Source organism: Nipponia nippon, unplaced genomic scaffold (genome assembly GCF_047370975.1).
Source record: "Nipponia nippon isolate SJK-2023a ecotype South Korea unplaced genomic scaffold, ASM4737097v1 scaffold_3, whole genome shotgun sequence".
Lineage (NCBI taxonomy): Eukaryota > Metazoa > Chordata > Aves > Pelecaniformes > Threskiornithidae > Nipponia > Nipponia nippon.
This window is the reverse complement of record NW_028262347.1, coordinates 51,149,433-51,168,427: the sequence shown is the minus strand read 5'-3', so window position 1 is coordinate 51,168,427 and position 18,995 is coordinate 51,149,433. Positions and strand designations below refer to the sequence as shown.

At 42.0% G+C, this 18,995-nt stretch overlaps 1 protein-coding gene across 2 annotated transcripts in view; it reads left to right on the top strand.

Moving 5' to 3' along the window:
* Positions 1 to 18,995, top strand: part of TMCC3 (transmembrane and coiled-coil domain family 3) — a 143,527-nt gene that overhangs the window by 23,356 nt on the left and 101,176 nt on the right. The window contains exon 1 of one of the 2 annotated variants that reach the window (XM_087766713.1): positions 12,352 to 12,376. The exons of the other annotated variant lie outside the window; for it this stretch is intronic. The gene's annotated coding sequence lies outside the window, so the exon portion shown is untranslated. Of the gene's footprint in view, positions 1 to 12,351; positions 12,377 to 18,995 lie in introns of those variants that run through there. 2 annotated transcript variants of the gene reach the window in all.

The following is an 18,995-nucleotide window of genomic DNA, read 5'->3' as shown; positions in this document are numbered from 1 at the left end:
CAACCTATTATTTTCTATAGCTAGTGAGGTTTCTGTACGATCTGGAAAGAGGAGGCTCCTGCCGAATCGAGCTCCTGTTGTGTGGTGGCATCGGCAAGTCACAAGTAGAATTGGCTGGTGCAATGGTCCAGAGCCCAGTCGGGTGCTGCTGGTTAACCACCAGCTGGCTCGAAGGGGAGGGGTTGATCGATCTCCTTGTTTACCATTGATAATCAAGGATTTAAGATCTTGAGAAGGTGAAGGGCTAGAAGAGGGCTAGAAAGGTGTGGAAGATTCCTCCCTTCCGCTCCCTTTTTCGTTTTGGCTGAAGGATCCTCACTATGGGCAGCAGCAGTGACTGGTCTGCCTGGGGAGAAGCGATTGCTGGGTTTGGTTCAGGAGGTGGATCTGACAGCTGGGGCGGCCACAAGCTGAGCCGAGCCTTACCCCAAACTTCCTCCGTGACCCCCAAGGCGCTCACGGGGTTTCACAGTGCCTCTTCCTCCGCAGTGGGAGCAGGAACAGCTGCCGTCCTTGGAGGCTGCGCTCATTAGTGTTGGGAAAGCCCTATGAAATGCAAGTCAAAATACCATTTGTTGTCTTACACATTAGAATAATTCACAGCAAATACTTCCTTTTGAAGAGGGCAGCAGTTTATTTAAAGATGCGGTTCGTAGTCATGTTCTTAGCATGGTTTTAAAAGGACTTGCTTGTTCCTGTTGCGATATTTCTAAGAGTGTTTTCGTGAATGAGAAGGAGGAAGCTCTGAAAGTGGCTGTCTAAAAATTGCCATCAAAGGCAGAAAATAAATTGAAAACCAGACAGGCCATGCTATTCTTTGTAGGCATCTTGCGCTCCGATAAACTTAGGAGTTGCTGCAACTATGGTAAGTAAAATTCAAACAATGAGTGTGATATCTGCGTGTCTTTAACGCCATGTTTCTTTCCCAAATGGTGGCTGAGAGTAGCTGAAGCATTTTATTCCTCTGTACTATATGACTTCAATAGCCCTTTTGTAATAGTAGAGGGATTAGCTTCCATTTGTGTGTTCATCTTGGGTCCGTTTATTAGGTTTGTTATATCAAGTGATGTAGAAGTAAAGGCTCAAACCCCTGAACATAGAGCACAGTATTCAACACAAAAAAATAGGAAGAAAATAAAATTTTAGCATGTACCTCAGCATGTTTTTTATACTAGATGAAATACTATTTGTATTTACAAGTGCAGGAACTAGTTTTACAAGGTATGCAACATTATCAGTCCACACCACGGGGCGAAATACAAGCATAAGGTTGGGGGAAAGAGAAGAGAAGGGAAGGGGGAGCGTGTGGTGGACTGGCATCCTTCCTCATAAGACCAGGAGCGCACGTCAGCTCAAGTAGTATTGCTGAGGGTTGGTGCTGCTTGTGGTTTTCTGGTGCCACTTTACCTTAATTTAATTCCTTCAGGAAAAAAAAAAAAAAAGAATCAAATTTGTAAAGATACAAAGTGGAACAGATTTTTTTCCCAAGAGAAAAAGCATATTTGGTGGCACTATCATGTTCCACACGTATGAGACATTAGTCAGATTTTTTGTTCTGAAAAGCCAAGGTATCATTGCTTTTCTATAAAATCACCATATTTTTTATTTTAAATAAAATTAAAGGTTTTAAACAATAATGAATGATTTTATGGAACTTGAGAATGCTTTGAGTTTTTTATTTTGCTAATAATTTAGAAAATGCTTGTTTTCACTTTGTAACAGAGCCAAATAATCTTCTGGGGGAAAAAGGAACAATATGAATCAGTTTTTCACTTACCAATGCCATCAAATGCTATGGGAGCGATAATTTCTTTTTATTAACTCACTCCAGCAGCACAAGCTAGCACGGGGACTTGTCAGAGACCCAGCAGACAAATTTTAGGGGATTCTGTGACAGGTGAAGTCTCTCAGAGTCCTTCAGGATCAGGGCTCAGGGCTGGATTTTTTGAGATTCATCCCTGGGTTTCTGAAGAGCCTTTGGTTGACATCCTTAAGCAGGGGCCATCTGAGAAAATCAAGATGCTCAGCGTCCATGAGTTAAGTGTGTTAGCTGCATCACTTTGTTTTCAGCTTTTTCACGTTGTGTTAGAGGTTTCATTTCCTTTTGGTGACCACTTTGCTCAGAAGCTACTGTTTCTGTCATGAAGTGACATCTGAATCAGTTAAACCTAATTTTAAATGAGCATCCAAAATGGCATTTAATCTTCAAAGGTGAAGCTTAGTGGGGTTTTGAAGGCCTGCTTTGGTCTCCCATCAGTGCTTTAAATGCAGGTCTGAGAGTTTTGAGCAGGGTCCTCTCCTTCCTGCAGAAATCAAGGAAATAAGGTTTCCTTTAGAAAAATGTCATATCAAAATGTTCCCAGTTACTACAGTCTTCTGGTATTGCCACTACGTGTGCACAGATGTGAGAGGTCATAAATAGCTTTTGCTGTACTGTATAGCTTAGTACAGCCAAACACGCCGTAGTAGAAACGCTGTAATAGGAGAGGGGAAGGAAAGAGCGTTGCCTTATCTGGTGTGCAACTCACACAGGCAAGACCTTAGCTATGTTTCCCTTGTAGCTTACATATCTCCTGGGTGTTGAGAGCAACAAATTTTGGGTCTTCAATTCTAATTCAGAAGAAGGAAGGAAAGGATGGGATGAACACCACTGTCATCTCTCACAGCAGTAGATTGTATGGCATAAGGTAGCATTTGCTTCTTGCTGACAGCCAGAAAGTAAAAGATACTGAGAAAGGTCTGAACAGATCATATTGTCTACTTAAACAAATTCTCCAAGTTCCGTATTCTAAATGAATTCAGCTAAAAAAATCAGTTCACCTGTAGCCTTTTCTTTTTTTAAACCTTTTTCAAATGCCTTACTTACGAATTGTATTGTTCTGGTTTCCAGAAAATAGAGCTTTCAAATCATTAGTGCTAAGATGTATTTCCTGAGGTCTTACTGTCTTTTCTTCCATTTTCTTATAAAACATCTGAAACCCTCTGCTGAGGCACGGAGACAAGGTTGTTTGATTTCAATTTCATGTTCTTTAACTAATTAACTTACCCTCTTGCTTTGGCTGTCTCATGGTAATTGGTCCCAGATTCTTGGTCTAAGCTCAGGAAATAGTAAGAAAAGCCCGGCGTGTAACTTGGAGAGGACCACTGTGAAAGACTGACCCATGATACAGAGCAGTGCCAGTTAAGGGACTGTTTCTGTATCAGTGGAGATAAAGCTATGTGACTGTATACTTTCAAACCACTTTTATTCTGGGTTATGTAGGTAAAAATACAGCTCTTAAAAATGGCTATTTTAAGCTGAACCAATTAAACTTGTGTGTGTGTGCAAGCTCCAAGAAGTGTGCAGAGGCAGATATGTCAACAGGCCGCAGTTCACACAAAGAACCAGATTTCTCATTCCTTTGCATCCTATAGGTTTCTTTTCACATCTGTGTGAAGTGAGTGACAGTGTTTCATACCGAATTTACCCAGCGCAACACAGAGTCCACAAAGCCTCCAGTCCTGCAACCTTGGACCTTTAGCTTCTGAAATGTTTGCACTTCTTTTTCAATGTGTGTATTTGGACCTTTTTTTTAACCCCCTCTTATCCCATTCTATGCAGGCCACTTTGGAACAAAGTGTGCACCCTCTTTCACAGCTGTATACAATCTCCAAAGGGGGCTGTGGGCTAGATTCTGATCCTGTTTATAGTCCTTCCATTGTAACTTGGCTGAATTTGCTGGATCCAGTCTTGATTTGCACAGAAGGTTAGTTTGCAGATCCTTGCTTTCTTCGTCTTTAAGCTTCTCGATGACTCTGGTTCCCTCTATTTAGTAAGAAATGACCGTTGTTGCTAACACATTCATGATTATGGTGCAGTTTTTCCCATCTGGACTGCAATCCCCAACAGAGTTTCCAGGCTGGTTCAAGATCGTATCTTTGGTGAGGGATGGTAAAGAGGAAGCTGAGCTTGCTTTGCTGCAGGGAGACCACCCGCCACCATCCCACCACTTCTCCTTCCACCACCAGCACGCTTAGGCAGTAAATGCTGTGCTGGTTAGAAGGATCAGGATGTCCCAGGCAGGAACGATCTGAAGCAGAAGCTATAAGGCCACTGAACTTTCTCCTCTGTTTTTTTTAAACTGCCAGCACTACCTGTTAGGGGCGAGGACAAGGCTTGTTTTCTCATCCTTTCCTTCCCTAATCCTTTATTCCAGAATGGCACAAAACTTACTTTAGTCCCTGGCAACACATAATACGTAGACGTGAGGAAAAATACATCATTTATGGTTAACTGTGCTGCCAGCTACAGATTTTGAGACAGTCAAAGAGTCCTTAGGCTGACTTAAACCTACTGACAGTCCAGATGCATTATGTTGCTTGTTATGAAACATTGTTCCTGTTCTTAGACAAGCATATATCGCTCTAGACAAACCCGAACCCATCAAATGATATGTGCTTTTAAGTACGTTTGTAGTATCAGGGCTGAAAGGGGGAAAGTATTTTTTTTTTTTTTCAGTGCATCCAGATAGAATTGGCATGTCCTCCCAGGCTGTACTGTTAAATAGCCAGCAGCCTCATCGCCATTAATCTCCACTGCAACAACAAGCACAGCAGCGCTTGTCTGGGTGCCAGATAACCTTGCTGTGAATGACGTGGAAGGAGTAGAGGCTGCTCACTGTCATCTCTCTAAACTACAACAAGGTGGCAGTGTACCTCAGGACATTACTGATGCCTCTGCATCTGCAGCTGGCTGGTCATTAGCTACCCCTTCTCTGGGACACCACTGGGTATACGTATATCCTGCATCTACTGCTGCAACAGCACCCCTAGGCATGCGAGAGTCATGAGAAGAGATGTTATTGATTATCTGTCTCTGGTAGAATAATGGCCATACCAGGTCACACTGTAGGTCTCCCATGACAATCAATATTGCATACTAAACCACAAATTTAAGCGTCAGGCTGTGCATGGGTGTGTATGTACAGATATAGCTATGTATGGAAGGGATCATGGCTACAATAGCCCACTTTTGGTAGTCAGTGTTGTTAGGGGAGCATTGTGAGCCAAAGTTTGTGTCCAAACTGCCATTCTTACTAGCTGCTGATGGTCACAGCCTCCATGAGGTTTCCACATTTTAGCCCATTTATACTTCTGTCCTCCAGAACATCACTGCCAGTAACTGTGCCATGCAACAGGGGTGGCTCTTAACCACTGGCAGTTGGGGGTAGTTGTCACAGGCAACAGATCAAAGTGGATGGCAGAGCAAAATTGGTTCTGTTTGGTGCTAAAGCTGTAGGTCTGCCTGCACTTAAATTAGGCTGTCGAGAATCCTAATGCTGCATGTTCTCTGGCTGCTGGGAAGAACTGATTTAAATGCCACCGTCCAGTAGTCCATGGGAAAGGAGGAGATACTCATGTTGCTTTCTCAACAGCATGTGTTGTCTCATGTGCGTGTTGCTCTGGCACCCCTTCTGCCTCAAGCTGCGGCCACCAATGTAGCATGACAGTCCTCAAGGACTGTTTTGGCTTCATAGCAGACACAGATTACTGGGGTGAGATAGCCCCTAAACCCCCAAGAAAAGAGGACACTGATCACAGCCCCCAGAAGGGCTTCTTTGTGCTTCTTTCCCAGGTTTCTTGCTCTCTGCCGGTTGTCTTCCCTGGCTCCTGTAAACTCCTTCATTTCCTTCCAGTCTGGTGCCTGAGGCATCTGCTCCGTTGTCCTTCACACTGAGTTGCACTTCGCAATGCTGACTGCAAGCAAGAAGCTTAGAGCTGGTTCTGTAATACAGTGTACTATGTACATGACAGATGAAGGTCTAGAAAGCTACCTGAGATTGACAACAAGGTGCGTAAGCACTAGAGAGGTGAGAAGTACAGAAATATTTACACCGTTCCTGAAGATGTGTCTTCACCTGTGTGTTTCAGAAGAGCAAGTCTTTGTTGTTTGTTTTTTGTTGTTTTTTTTTTTAACTCTGGTTGAATTTGCTTGGCTGCACATAGGCCCAGAGATGTAGCTCTTGAGAAGACTGGAGAAAAATAATAATTTGGAAACAAGATAACAAGGGGGAAAAAAGACAGATATGATTTTAAGAAGTGTAAAATGGGAGGTCAAATGATAGCATTTTCTTATTCATTTGGAATAGCTTTTGTTTTTTTGGTTTTGCCAGCTGATACATGAGCTTTTTGCTTTTTATTGCATATACGGGGTCCTGATTTACAGCTGTGTGGGAAAGTGGCAGTGACTCTCTTAGTTAAAGCAAGATTCTTATCGGAGGTGTTTTTGCCTTCAAACTTCTTCTTAGAGTCAAGATATCTACTTTCCAGTGGAATTACATTCTTGTATTACTTTCCAGCCTGATTCTGCGCTTGGAGTGAATTTGGCTATTCTTTTGCAGTCAAAACAAGAACATATTTCTTCTGTTATTTTTGCTTCTGAGTTTCTCTTTCCCCAGGACAGCGCGTGGACAGACACAAACTTCCTGAAAGTACTTTTGGAATGAAACAAGCTTAAACTGGTGACTCAGTGGCACAGCTTTTTCTGATATTTGTAGAGATCTTTCCCCTTAACAAGCGGTCCTATGGCTTCAGAGGTAATGATTGCAGAATTGGATTCAGGCTTGACTTCATTGCAGGTTCATCACTGGATTATTAACAGCTGTTTCTGTTGGTTGTAAATCCTGTCAGAGAACTTCAGGATTTGGCCATAAAGGTGAAAATTTCTTCTGTTAGAGCTTCCTGAGGGAGACAGCCCTAGCTGGAAGAAAGGTGAGACTGGAGCAACAGGGTGGGTGTATGTTTACCTGAATTTTTCAGCAGTTTGCTCTAAAGGAGTGCAAAGCAGAACTAAAGCTGTTCTCATTCTTCTGGGAAGATGAGATGGCAAAAATGTTGCCTGATCTTTCCCAAGAGATGTTTGGTTAGCGAATATTGGTTCATGATGAAGTGTTTCTCTTGAATTCTGATTTCAGGTTGGAATAAATGTGTATCTGGCCCACAGACTAGAGAAAAAAAATTGGCTGTGGTAGGTGATAAGAATATGCAGTCCTTGGCTGAAACGAGTATCTGTTCTGGGTGGGAAGATGGAGAAATCGATCACTATGTGACAAGTCCTGGGACATGCGTTTGGTAGTTCCAGAATGTATTTCACTGCTTTAAACTGCTTGCATAACAGCAGGAAATAAAATCCAGCTCTGAGGTTTAAAGTGTTTACTCTGTGAAAATCCTCCGAGTTCAATCTTCTTCAGGTATTTATGATCCAGTGAGAATTAAACCTTAGCAGAAGGTTTATGAAGCATGAACGTATACATAAGCAAATGCACACACTTGGATATGCACATCTGCACATTCTGCATTAAAGTCCTAATTTCCTACTTGGGAAAGAAAGTAATTGGCTCAGAGTTACACAACTGAATTCAGTTACTTGAAGTAATTAGGGCAGTTTCTGTGGCTTGTGGAGGAGCCATGAGGGTGACTTTTTGTATGAAACCATAACTTCTAAACTTCTAACTCATTAAAAGATGAAGTGTATAAACTAGCTCCCTTGTTTCAATGGTCTTCTGGGACTATGGACTGAATGGGAGCTGCAGCTGCTCCACAGTATGGTAATGGTTCAAAAAGGCCTTCCTAAGTAGTGTTTCGAGTCTATCAGCATACCAGCTACTTTCGAGATGGTATACAGCTGTGAAAGAGGGGGCACACTTTGCTCCAAAGTGGCCTGCATAGAATGGGATAAGAGGGGGCTAAAAACATACAGTTCTATTTTCAGTAGTGTTTGTGGGTTTTTTTGCACAGCAAGAAAATAATTTAATCCTTTGTGGCTGTCTCTCTTTTCGGAAATGCATAGGTTCAGCATTACACATATTTTACATCTACCTTCTCTCCTTTTTCACTTATGGGGGTGTGTGTCGTGTTAATCCGTAATAACATCTGGGGAAAGAATCACAGTTTTAAAAGGTTTTCTTTTACTAGTTTTTATTAGTGGTTTTCAGCTTTTTTGTGGCATACTGTGTAAAAGATGCTCTGTGTACAGTACATGGAGCAGTAGCAGAAGATAAACTGGCCTGGAAAAAAAAGCAGACTTGGGAGACCTAGAAATACTAACACCATTTTGAGCTAAATTACTAACACGTACTTTGTAGTAGACAAAAATTGTAATTTCCTGGCGTTCAAACATATATCTGAGAACACCTGCTATTATAATTCCAGCTTTATGTTCCAAGTGAATAGAATCAAATAAATGTTACTTTTTGTTCTCGTTTTCCGTATACAGACTTCTGTTTCAATTTACATAAACCATACGCTGTGGAGTGTTTTTCTGCTTTCTCTGTTTATCGTCCTGTATGTTTCCTTGTACGTGGCAACAGTTCGAAAAGACTTGCTATCTTTCCGAGGCATAATAAATGAGAAAACTTATCCCCCAGATTTATTCTCCTAGTGTTAACTGTCTTCCTCCGTAAATAAATCCGGCAAGCCTAAGCCAGAATATTATATTTTATGTTAAAGATTATGATAGTCAAGTGAATTGGCAAACATACAGAGCCTGTTTGTTCCGTGCTTGGTGGTACTTATACTGCCACGGTGTTCTGGATTATCTATCTTTGGTCAACAAATCAAAATATCATAGAAGTTTGTTTAGCCCACGTTGCGCTCCTGAATGTTGTGATCTAGCAATGTATGTAGCACTTGGCAGGCTGAGAGCCTGAAGTTAGAGAATGTTTTGATTTACAGTACAGATGGATAAAATTATTTAAAAGTTGGTACTGCTGCATTTTCCCATTTTCCTGCTATGTCTGATTGTGTGTGAACTGTGCTTTCCTACTGTTTGCACTAATCCTTGTTAATGCAAGTATTATTAACAGGTTTAACAACAAGCGAGATATGAGTTTTAATTTGAATTTTAGTTTCTACATTCACATCATAATTTTGCAATTGCAACATGGAGTAGTAAAATATTGCTTTGTTAGCTATGTAAAAAAGAGAACTTTTGATCTTCTTGTGTTTTAAAAGGAGGCATAATTAAATCATTGCTAACCAAGAAGGCAAATTAAAAGTTCTTTCACTAAAATACTTAATTTGCAGTGTTAATTTGCAAAAACTCAGGGGATGATGGGAATTGATTCTGTGATGGGTGCTTAATTTGATGCTCGTGGCGCATGCAGCACTCTAATCCTAATGACTTTCAAATGATGGAAGAAATGAGTTGTGTTCATCTGCCATCGCCTGAGAATCTTGCTTGCATATATCAAATGCTGCAATCGGTTGAGAGGACTGATGGAAAATGACGGCACGTAATCTCATGCCAGTTAATCTGTGTGCTCCCAGCAGGTTATTACTGGATTTCTCTCAATACCTGTACTTTTTGCACTTTTATTTTTCTGTTTTGTAGTCTTTCAAGCCGTACTTCCCAAACCTCTGTCATCTGTGCAGATGCAGACTGGTTTCCGATTCATTTCTTGCTGTTGGAGAGTCACAGAATGGCTTTCTTGGATGGAAAAGAGCTCCAAAAGGGAGGGGGACTCTTTGCTCACGTAGCTACTACACATGCTGCAGGAGCAGCCGTGCTTTGGTTGCTGGGGAGGAAGGGGCAAAAAGCCTTGTGGTCTCCCTCTGTCTCCCATGCCCAATGGAACACATATTCAACCTATAGCCATAAAAACTTCATATGGTTGTGCATTATCCTGCAAAACACCATGAGAAAGAGATTTGTGTATAAAATTTGCCAGTGTTACCTTTTTTTATTTCATGATTCATCCCTCATTTGTCTTTAGAATGATCCTCCAAATAGAAAATCAATAATGAATTAATTTCATGTAGTTGACCAGAAGTGTGCTGCTGACAACTATGTATTAAATATGCTGGTTTACGATGAAGGTTGAAACCCTTCCCTTTGGCCCCCGTGGCAAACTGAAGGAGAGATGGCTTTTGTTTGGTGCCTCAGTAAGGACTGGGTGATGGGGATGCCTTTGTAAGCGCTGTCCTTTCTCAAGGCTAAAGTGCTTCTGCTTTTCTTATCAGGCAGCAGTATCTGAAGCAAACAAAAAAGGGCTTGTGAGCCAGCAGATATCTTGTAGGACATGTATTCATACAGAAACTGCCGTGGCCTCTGGGTTACCTTTGCTTATGTAAGGGAGAGGATGGCATGGCGGGAGGAGGGAGGCTGCTCCCAGCCCCATGCCGCAGCATGGGCAGAGCACGCTCTGCCTGCCCCTGGCGCCGGGCAGGGGAGCTCGGGCACGCACACGAAGCTGGGCTGGTGGCGGTGGCTGGGCTTCAGGGGAAGGGAGCAGCCGGAGGTCTCTCCTGGGCCGGTGCTGGAGCTTTTCCTCACCATGCCTCTGCCCTCGGTCTGGGAGCGCAGCCAGCCCTGCTGCTGGGCTCTGACGGGAGAGCAGGCACACGCTGCTGTGGAGATCGTACCCATGGTGAAAGAACTTCATCTTTTATGGGAAACGGTAAATAAAAAAACACTTTCTGAGGCAGTGCAGGGTGGCCTTAGTTTCCCACAGGCACTGAAATGATGACGGTTTATGCTATCTGGTCAGGGGTAAACTTACCTTCTCCCGACAGTTCCATAATGTTCCCTCAGCCTGAGGAGCTGAGATTCCTGAACCAACACTCTTACTTGTCTCCTCTTAAGGTATAGTGTTTCTGAAGCATTTAGTGAGCTGAAAAGACGGGTATCTGCAGCATCACACTGTAGGAAAATGTCAAGGCTATGTGATGAATCTCTTAAGTTTCTGACGTACTAGTGAAGTACAACAAACAAGCGCAGGCCCCTGTGAGTTCCCATGCTCCTTCTAAGACGTCTGTTGCTTTTGATTTTTGTATGCTTGATTGACGTTAATTAACACAAAAAGAAAAGGCATGCTTTTATATTTCTTTTGGAGCTCTTTTTGGTGCTAAGAGTTGCGCATGAGTGCATTTGGACTCCCAAGGACTGTCAAATGCAGGGAGTTCCTCAATTAGCACTGGCTCTCTCCCTCTGCTGGCTTTTTTGCTGTCTCTGTAAGTACACTGCTTTTGCTTCTCTCTTTTTTTTTTTTTAATCTGATTTTTTTTCTCCCTGTCACTTTACAGTAGAAGCTGTAATGTCACGGAGCCACTGCTGTGCCTCCCTGTCCTTTCTGTATCAATCAAGTCATCTGGGACCGAGAGAACAGCTTGAAAGTCATAGCCTCATCTTTGCTCTGGCTGTACATTGAAATAAAGGGTGTAGGCAAGAAGGAAATCAGCCATGCTTTTAGTGGGGTGATGTGAACCCAGGGCCTCAGTTCTACTCCTGATGCTGTAACTTCCCAATGATTCTTCCTATGAGACCAGTGCTATGTGGTTATTGAAGGAACTGGGGTTTCTGTAGAACAAAATTTCTCATGCTGCAATATGGAAAATCTCACCTGACCAGTCTGTGCGATGCAAGATGAGTAATGGGAATGGGACTCATGTGGAAGATGTAATGCGCTTAGGGATCCTGAGCAGTAGCAGAGAACAGAAGTAGAAAAATCCTGCACTGAACACAACCACCCCAGCTACTGTTCTCATTACATTTAATTATCTGTGTTCTTTGGCCACCCTGGGGTAGCCCGTGCTTTCTGAGAAGTGTGGTGCCCAGGCTGGGTGCAGTACTCTTGCTGAAGCATTAACATCTACAGGTGAAACAAATGTTTAGGGATCCAAGGTGAAGTTTGTTTTAGTGTCATTGTTTGTTTATCTGTTTGTTTTTGCAACAGCATGACACAGACATGTATTTGTGACCCTATCTGATCTCCACATCCACCCGTTCTCCATGTTGCATTTGTGCAGCTGGTAACTTCTCTTTCATTTGTTCATGCTGTATTATCATCTTATTTTAAGTGCATTCCAACCGATTTCTCAAATCCCTCTAACTTCTAATTCTGCCCTGCCATGTGCTCGCAGCCCCTTCCAGCTGTTGTCTGTAGTGTGTATAGAAAATGCATGTTCTCTGTTTCACTGTCTCAGTCCAGACCTAAGTGAGTATCGGACAGTACAGCCTTCCTGTTTGGCAGGGAACTGCTGAGAAGCACTTTCTAGTTGTGTATTGTAAAAGAGCATAGAAAAGCTGCATATTAACTGAAGATACAGAGCACCTCCTACTTCTGTCTTGCCCCGAAAGGTGTTTTATCCTGTCATGGGAGGAAGAGTGATGCGATCTGTCCCTGATAAATCCACATTAGCTTTTCCGTAGCACTCTATAGCCTTCTGGGTGCTTGCAAAGAGAGAGCTCGTTTCCTCTCCTGTTTCCATGTTTCCTGTGAACTGTTCAGCGGGGTCAGGAAATTACCAATCAGTCAGCATATTTGTTGCTCCCAGAAAGACAGCAAATTTTCTGCTGAATGGAAGTTCCCAAAAACAGTCTACTCTCTCTTCTGCAGAGGTAACTATAATCTATTTTGTTTTGATTATCGCTGCATTTTTACAGAAACTGTATTTTCCATCTATACCTTTGATGGAAAATTTCTGTCAAGTTTACTTTCAATAATCACTGCTGAATACAGTGTCCTTTATTTAGTGAATTACTATGGCAGTGGAAATTGTGGTAGTCTACTTTCCAAAACAGTGGGAGTCAGAAAGCGGAGTCCTATCTCTGACGCAAAAGCATTGATCCGTCTGTAGCTGTTACGATTGAGAGATCTAGATACCTCAGCCCAAATTCACTCCAAAGAATATGAAGCTTTTAAATGACAACTCGTTTCTCTTTACCCAAGCACTTTCTATATTCTGTGCAGCAATTTAGGTGCGACAGTTAAAGAAAGCAAGTTAGGTGGATGAACTCGGGCAACAGGGAGCAAGTAAATGCACTTTGAAATCAATGATTTAATGCATGAATTGATGCAGTCGCTTAACCTCCTGAAAAAAACATGGGGACCTCACTAAAAGTGGAGTGGCCTGAGAGGGACTCTTTGTAATCAGGTTTGGTCACAACTGTGGCTATCCAAAAGGCTGAGACTGAAGAGACAGGCTGATCAGCCAACTTACTTAGGTTGTGATCCAAATTGCACTAAAATTAATGGATGGACTGTGACCTCATGAGATGAATTTAGCTCTAATAGATAAAAGAATTTACTAAGCGCAAGGCACTTCAGAATATTTTTGTTGCTGTTTAAAACTTATACTCAGTTTAGAAGTTTCAAGCCTCTTTCTTAAAATAGCATCTGCCTATGGTGAACTGTGAATGACTGGTCTAGATTACAGCGGAGCAGGAGTTAGCGAAACCTTTGTCTGTTCTCGTCTTTCCTCAAAACTTTCAGTTTAAGATTTCTTTCATATCTTAACTCTACCAAATATAACCTCCTTTGACTTCACCTTCATTATTTTTCACGTTAACATCTTCCATAGTTTCAGCTTGGTGGTTTTAGGGGAAAGATGAATCACAGAATTGGGTAGGTTGGACAGGACCTCTGGATGCCTCCCTTCCCACCTCCTGCTCAAAGCAGGCCCAGTTAGAGCAGGTGTCTTGGGTATGTTGCTGTTGAGTTTTGAGTATCTCCAAGGATGGAGACTCTATGGCCTTTCTGGGCAGCCCATCCCATGGTCTGGCCAAAACAGAGCTGTGTTGAACAGATGACATCCAAAACATCCTCTGAAAGGCATTGCCATGATCTCAGTGGTTGGACAAGTATCCTGGGTTTCCTCTGGATGCAAGCAGGCATTCATAATTGTAGAGTGGCCTAGAGAGACCATATGTGCACTAGATACTTGACCCTAATTTTTTTTTATAGCCTCAGTTAGGGTTTAACTGGTGTATACACAATCTGTAGTCTTGTCAGTCTCAGCTTGACCACTGTATCTCCCATTAAGTTTTTCTGGTTGGATTTCTTTGTTGGCTGCTACAGAGCTTGCTATTTAGGGTCGATCTTTGGATTGGTGGAGACTACCTCCAGGAGGCTGTGGTGGACTTGCAGCTCTCTGAGCTGGCTGTGGAGTGCTTTACCTTGACCCAGTTGCCACGACACTTCCTCTGGGTGTGTTTGACACTGGTTTGGTAGAAAGCCTGTCTGCATGATGGCAGGAGGGAGAACATTAGCTCCAATAGCCTTCCAGCAAACACTTGGGACGGAAGTCTGCCATGGTGCTGGCCTCCATCCCTGCTGAGCTGCAAAAATCAGTTTGAGGGAACCAGAAAAGCCCAGAGGAACAGTAAGGCCTAGGCCTCGAATTAAAGGTGACTCTCTTTTGTGCCAGCTCAGGCCAGCAGACCCTATTAAGCCTCCTCCTTTCTTGAAGCTGGGCCCCACTTTGCCAAGGTGGGACTGCAGGCAGCCGCCTCCTCCCCTCCCTGTTAAGATCTGTCAGTAATGCTGCAGTTAGTGCTTGGAGGGATGGGGGCTGCTTTTTTCCTCTTACAGCCTCCTGGAGATACATCAGTAAATCATGTGCATCATGTTATGTGAAATATTAAATGCAATAATTTTCTTACAAGATTCAATTTTTTTCCCCTTGGTAAGCATTGAATGAGGATTCAATATAATATTAGCTGAACAGGTTGCTTATATTGCTAGCAGCATGCACTCACAGGGATGCTTGCTACACTCTGCTGGTTTGAGAGTGACTTCTTTTTGGGATGATTACACTCAGTTCTCACCTTTAAATACCATTTCTAGTTTCTTAAGCTCTAGAAAAACCTGGGAAAATAAGGATTTTGAGACCTGTAAACCAGAAGACAAAAACTTTAAAAGTATACAATCTAACATCTCCTGGTTATTTTCTTGAAACAAGGCCTTCAATCTCAGGGACTTTCTCGGTATTTTAAAATACTGAAATTCTGCTTTGACTAGCCTTGCTCTGCAGCCTTATACTGTCTAGAGTCGTTGAAACCAACTTGGGTTTGGGTTTCAAAACTCAAATGTTAATACTGCTAATTAACTTCTGGCATGCTAAAATGGCAAGAGAATTAAAATAGTTTTTCATTCTGTGATCCTGTTTTGACTGATTGGATTGTTTGGATGTCATTAGGCTACTTATTTATAGCAAGACTATGAGCACTGCACTATGAGCAGTGGAAGTAATTTCTGGCTGCTTAGCTAGAAGTCCAAATGTTAATTTTTGTTAGTGTTTAAATTAAATGAAAGCACCATTTTGCTCAATTCTTCAGTATCCAAAATAAATTGATTACACGAGTGCAATTAAGACAACAGGCTTAATCTCTCCTTTTATTGTGCAAGTTGACCGTGCCAGTATTAGCCTGCAGTCTTCATGACTTGCTTATGAATATTGTACATTGCTTTGCAGTCACTTAATAAGATTAAACTTCCTGAACTGAAGAAAAATAGTTCAATTATTTTTAGAATAACAGCCCAGATATCCATAGCATGGAGATAAGTCATATTTTATCAAAATACATCTTCAGTAGAAGACACTTTGCAAAACATGTCTTAATGGAGATAGTGTTTAATCTCGCTATTGTCTCTGGATTTTACGTACGTGATTGAGTTCACGATTCAATACTGTTTAAGCCCGTGGTTATGCATGATACAGGGTCCTTAGATTGCAGAGCTCAACTCTTAATTAAAGCAATGCTTAAGGCGCTAAAAAGTCCTATCATGAACACGCATGTACCAACCCTCCCCGCCCCCCCAAAAAAACAAACCTACAAACAAACAGACAAAAAACCAACCACAAACCAAAAAACCCCACATGTTAGAAAACAGGACTTCCTGATAGGAAAAAAATTAGGAGCAACCCTCCCCTCCTAGCAGAGATCCTTATTACAGACTCTGCATGTTCTTCCTGCACCAGAACTCAATTAATTAACTTTTTTTTTTCTTTAGTGCCTAGAAAGACCTCAGTCTCCTACCTCCCTCCCTCAACTCCAATTTTTGGCTCTTTTCTTTCTTGTTCCCCTCCATCTATAGAGGAATAGCATTGTAAATTTTTTTATTTTTTTTTTTAGAATCTTTGGAGTCTAGCTCAAGAAGTTACCCATTTGTGTTGATTTTTACTTTGAAAACTGTGTGCAAAACTTGGGATCAGCTAGAGAGTTTGTTCTCTCTGGTCATTCTGTCATGGTTTGATAGCTGTGGAGTCCTTCTAGCCTCTGTGAGTGGAGACTGCTCCACCTCCAGGGCCTTTATATGGTCCTCGTGACCATGGTGTTTATGAGAAATGGTATTTGGTTGCCTGGGACTGAGGTAAGAACAGAATATCAGCCCCTGGAGTCTCATTTTGGTTTTGCATCTCCTATTTCCACCCTAGCAGCCAGGGCAATGCCCATGCCTGGAAATTTTCTTGTCCCTGGAGTTTTCTGCTTGTTCAGGTCCAAAGTATATTTTGGGTCTGGCTTCAAGCCCAGCGGGACTAAAACTGAGGAAATACTCCTAGGGTGATTAGTGACTGGAGGAGGAGAATTGATATAATGATTCTGGTTTGCTGGATATATGGGAAAATTATTGCATTTTATAAGTTAAAAATGGTTTCTGAGTTTGGGTGGGGTTTTTTGGGTTACAGTTGTGAAGGATGCCTACTGGAAATAGATGGACATGCAGACGCAATCTCTATATAAATAAACCAAACTAGACCATGATGCTATCACCAATGGTCCATGCTTTAGTATTAACTGGCAGTTATTTGTTAAGTGTTCAAGTGAGAGAGTGCTCTGCAACATTAATATGCTTTGCACTGAAGTAAGTAGCATGATGGTCCCTACATGGAGAGTAAATGCTACACTTAACTCGTTATATCACTGTAGAGTTAAAATCTGATTAAGATACTGACAGAAAACAGTGCAGAGAACGTATTACAGGAAACACAGAATTATTTCTAAAAAGGGAAATTTAATTGAGTGGGAAACAGACTGCGAGTGCTAGTGAGGTAAGTGCTGCTGGTATGTTTTAGTTGTCCCTCAAATTTTCCTCAGTAGGTATTACGGTTTGGTGCTGGTGTGGGGCCAGAATGCCAAGCAGTGCCACAGAAAGCAGATCAAGTCATTTGTAAGTCAGCTGGTTTTACAGCATGCAGAGAAAGGCACAAAAAGTACTGGGTGTGAGCAGTGAAATCATCTTCCTTTGTTGTATCTGTAATGAATAATAAAAGCTGGAATAGTGCAGGATGATGGCAGGACTAAACAGATGTGCTTAATGAACACCTGTGTGTAGACTTAAAAATAATTCAGTGGAAGCAGAAGAGTCCTGAGGCTTTCTTTGGCTGGTGTTTTGCAGATCAGACTGGCTGGTAAGTATAAGTAAGTAAGTATAAGTCTTGCTGGCCTTAATATATATTAATTCAAATCATGTCAGTCATTAACTGTTCTTCTTTTTCCTCCTCTTTTTTTAGAAGAGGTACTCGCATATTTGATCAGTTCTTAATGAGGTGGCTCCATTTGATTTCTTTGCATAATTGCAGTTCATGCACATCTGCGAGTAGCAATTTTGAGTTTTGCTTTTCATTTTTTCTTGTTCCAGTAAATCAGTCACAGAAGAAAATGTAGAGACATCTGAGGGGAAGATCTAAGTAGCCTGCCAGGCTGCCTTAAGATCAGACATCGAGCAGACTGGCCTAGAAAGAACAATACCATCTGGACATGGAAAGAACCCTGAAGATGTTTTTGCGTCACCCAGGGTTATTTACATGGTAAATGTGCAGCAGTAAAGCACGCCAGAAATCTGAGAGCTGGTCCATGTGCTTTCCAGCAGCTGTGGGTGTTAAAACTCCCTGGACTAGCAGCCTGCAGCTGTACTTTCATTAGCTCCCCATGAGTTTCAATTCTCCCTGAAATTCAGTTCCTAGATGGTAGGACTCTTGAGGAAAAAAAATCTCATTTGATTTATTATTTTTGATTCCCTGTTATGAATCTGTCCCAAAAGCTTTTTCAGTGTCAACAGCTGAAACATACTGCTTTATCCAATTTAAGCGAGCGCTAGTATTCAGGGTCTATTTTTTCAGCCATCTACAAAATTCAGCTATTGTAACTAAAATTGTTCTTAAAGCCTAAAAATTCTGTTCATGGCCGTTATCCAGAGTTGTCCCTAGGAGATAATAGAACCTCTTATTCTTGTTACAAATAAACCTTTGAGATAGTTTCATTCAACCGTTTGCCTAGCAGCAGCCCAGCTGACCCATTTGGTTCACACAGCAAAGGCAGGTGGGTGTCACGTTTAGCCAGGTTACTTATTCAGCATGGACAGCCGTGACTTACAGTGAGGGTGCCTGGGACTGGGCTTTGGGATACAACCGGAACAGTGTGTCAGCTCTGAGCAAGAATGAGCTGCCTTATCAAATCCACCACTGTGATCGGTGTTTGCTACTCATTTTAAATTGTAAATCAGTATTTTAGCCCCTGTACAGCTAGTGGGACCAGTTTTTCAGAAGCTCTCTCTCCAGGTCTGGAAGAAATTATTTGATCTTACCCCTCTGATTTGAGGAAAGATGATAATTGTATGCTGCCATTCAGCTGCACTCTCTCACCACCCTTCAACAACTGTCTTGGCTTTGGGGAAATGTAAGTGATGCCTTCAGTGTTCTGTTAAGCAGAACCCTTTCCAGGAGCTAATGCAACCCATATCAAAATGTGAGGAAAGTGAAGGTGAAAGGAAAAAGGCTTAAAAGCCAGCCTGTGCTGTAATCACCCCGTGAACCTTTCCTTCCTCATTTAGGTTCATTATCCCACCTGAGGAAACTTAAAATCAGACTGAGTGCAGATGTTATCAAATACGACTCTCTATTCTGTGTGCAGAGCTCTGTGCTGCCTCCTTACGCTGCTCCGTTTTTAGCTTTGGAGTAATGTAGTGCTCTCATGATTTATTACACAAAACATTCTGGCAGCAGAAAGGATCAGGAGTAGGTGAGGCCATTATAGCTGTTATCTAATTCCTTTTGAATGTTAGACTTTTTTTTTTTTTTAAAAAAAAGCCTTTTTTATGTGTGCTTCAGGGTTTCCATTTTGTGTTGAAAAAGGAGTGGTCTATCTAATAGTTAGGTGACCCTCCCTAAACAGGGTAAGATTCAAACACTGAAAATTGAGAGCAAAACTCCCAGTAACCTCAGGAGGAGCAGGCTTT